This window comes from Drosophila willistoni, unplaced genomic scaffold (genome assembly GCF_018902025.1).
Source record: "Drosophila willistoni isolate 14030-0811.24 unplaced genomic scaffold, UCI_dwil_1.1 Seg454, whole genome shotgun sequence".
NCBI lineage: Eukaryota > Metazoa > Arthropoda > Insecta > Diptera > Drosophilidae > Drosophila > Drosophila willistoni.
In genome coordinates this window covers 16193-19409 of record NW_025814392.1, presented here as the reverse complement: position 1 = coordinate 19409, position 3217 = coordinate 16193, and the positions used below count along the sequence as shown (strand labels likewise).

Here is a 3217-nt window from a genome sequence, read left to right as displayed (position 1 = left end):
CTCACATTCTTTATTTAGATTCATGTTTGTCTTCTTTCTTTAGGTTGTGGTGAATTGGCACCTTAGCACTAGTAATAATAGTAACATCCACTTTAACTTTTAATAGTTAGTTTAGTTTTCCTAACGCGCATTAAATTTATTAATGATAGTGAGTGTGAAAAGGGGAGAAAGAACCCCGACCAATCCGACGTGCTAGACCCGAACCTGATCACACTAGTGGTTCAATCATTTTGTCAATTCAACAACTAATGAGCGCAACGAAGCTTAACGCTTTCGGAGGATCCGGCTCATGATAAAGACTTATCCCCAACCTTAGTGCCTCTACTTCTAAAATGAAGTTCTTGTAAAAAGAACTTTGTCCACTAACACTCGGGACTTTTAGATGTTAACTAGGTTGAGCGAGAACTATAAACCATAACCCATTCTGGTCACTACAGTTGATCTGGGAAGAAATTCCTGGTACCACTGGCAACCTTTATAGCTGGCCATATGGGCTCCAGAGCAATGGTAGCAGGTTGGTTGTGCATCAGGTGGCAGCATACACAATAATGTGGAACGCTTCACGATTGCGCGTTATCCTTGTCTTCTCTGTATCATTCCAATTTTAGTATATGTTCTGCCAAAGCAAGAACAAATGATAAAAAAAAAAATTATAAGAATTTAATTGAAGAAATTAAAAATAAACATAAAAAAAAATTAAATAAAGGGAAATGAAAAATGGAATCAGTCACGGTCGTCGTCCTCAAACAAGGGCATGGTCTCTATTGCTGCATCAAGTCAGTTCGGATTAAGTTTGACCAGCAAAATATTTTCAAGTATGTCCTCGCTAAGTCTGTTTCGATATTCGGTAAGCACAAGCCTCAACTTGGAAATTGTCTTTCAATCGTCACCTGTTATAAAAATTAAGCATAAAACTTTGACATTAACACATAATATTTGTATATTTTGGGAACTACATAATTACCTGAGTTGGTGGAACTGCAAAGCATACTGAAATACTGAAGTTGCAATTTATCAATTTTTGTGTGTATATCCAAGTTTCCTTCATGACCTTGAGCTCCTTGGAGTAAATATGCGTTTAACAGTTCATCTTCATCATTGAAAAAAATTTCGTGCGAATCGTTTGAAGAGGAATTTTGTGATACGGTGGGATTTTCTGATTTATTGAATTCCATTATTTTGTTCCAAATCGTTTTTAAATGAGTTGCTGCTTCTGCTTTTTGGTTGTCACTCAGTGTGTGTTGGAAGCGTGGATCCAAATATAGACAAGAAATTAAACACTTGCTATTCAACAATGTTTTTGATCGCGTCTCAAAAGAATTTAAAATTTTTTGGCCAATGACTTTTACATTTTCGACACGTGATTCAGCTGCAATAAAGTGCAATTGCTCTTCTTGGAACTTCTTCAGTGTTTTTTGCAATGGTGTAAAAATATTATAAAAATCTTCTATAAAGGACCATAATTTTGAATTGACTTCAAAATTCTCTTCCTCAGATTTATTTTTAATGGACTCAATTCTGAGCAAGACTTCTTTGGCTTGAATCAAATCAGAAAGCATGTTCAACATTATAAGTTGAACCCCACCTGGTCGGACAATCTAATTGGGGGAGTTTCAATTGTCGCATTTCGAAAATTTCGCGAAACCCATTGGAAGACTTCCTGACGTACTTCGTGAAATTGCGTCAACTCAGCAGGTTTTGCACCATGGCAGATGCGACACATCGACACACTTCAATGTTTCCTATTTGAAAACTAGGCACTGCTTCTATAAACTCAATTTTTTTTAAATATTCCTCATTATCGCAGGTGTCAACATTTTCGTCTTCTTCAGATAACACAGACAATATTCTGGTCGCTTTTAGCATACTCGCGCCGTTGTCTGATCTTATAGAAATTATTTGTTTTAAATCTATATCATACTTCGTAAGGACTTTTAGTATTTCAGTTGCAAGATTTTTTTGCAGTACTTGAACCTAACCTTTCAGTTCGACCATTCCCAAAATGACGGATTTGATGTTGTGGGTATGCATAAATTGTGCACTTACACCGAATATGTTGCGCGTTAACCTTGTTGCACTGTCTATTTTTAATGATATCAATTGATTTTTCATCTCTTTGCTTATGTCCTTTTTTATGTTGTCTACTAGTTTTAATGTTTTTTTGCAGTTTAAGGCATTTAACTTCATGTCTTTTCCACCCGCGGCTTTAAGCCATTCGAATAAAGGGTCTATAAACTTTTTTAAGTTGGCGAATTCAAAACATTAAAAGGAATGCAGTCTTCCGAAACTAAGCCTATATAGGCTCGTAATAGGTCTTTTTTATTCACTTCCATTTTAATTTTTTTTCCGAATTGACTTTGAATTTTTTGACACCTCTGGGATGCTTTCCTCAGCGTCAACGTTAACAGTAATATTATGCAGTTTCTATAGGTGTGATTTTAAATTAACTTTAAATTAAATTAAAGCGACTCCTTCTTCGACGTTATTATCAAAGTACTTCCATATTTCTTTGCTTTTTGCCATTTTTAGTCTCCGAATTTTCTATACAACGCGAGGGGTATTGTTGCCGTTCTAGTTAAAACTAAATGACTAATGGACAATTTTTTTTTTTTTTTTATCGTTTTATATATATTTGTTGAATGTACTCTTAAATTAGAGCCTAACAATAAGTTTGAGATATTTTTCTTACACTAGTACTTAAGATAAATACTGGGGATATTGCAGGCGGCCTTAATCACTTGTTATTGGGTTGGTCTGCCATTTCTTTTAAGACGCGTTCTATTATTAGTTCGCGTAAGGGAATTGGCAAGAAGATTTGGGTGTGCATCCAGTTTCGCAGAATACTTTAGTTGTTGAGTACCTATTTCAGATTTTAGGCTAGGTATATTTAGATCATTTTGAATGTTGTCGTTTCGTATATACCACGGGGCCCCCGTGATTGATCTTAAAATCTTCGACTGCGCTCTTTGTATAATATCGACATTGCTGGTACTTGCATTTCCCCATAGTTCGGCTCCGTAAGTCCAGATGGGTTTCAGTACGGAGTTGTATAGGAGGACTTTATACTCCAGACGTAGAGGGGACCGAGCATTGATGATCCAATGTAGGCTACTCGCTTTCAGTTTAAGCTGTGACTTTTTTGCTTCGATCTGCTTGCGCCAAGTTAGTCTTCTGTCTAGGTGGATACCAAGGTAAGTGACATCCAAGGCTTGAGGAA

General features: G+C 36.2%; 1 non-coding gene across 1 annotated transcript; it reads right to left on the bottom strand.

The window, feature by feature from the left end:
* Positions 1-544: 544 nt before the first annotated feature.
* On the bottom strand, positions 545-632 carry LOC124461420. Its single transcript, XR_006955054.1, has one exon. It is a non-coding gene; the product is annotated as a U6 spliceosomal RNA (small nuclear RNA).
* Between the last annotated feature and the right edge of the window lie 2585 nt (positions 633-3217).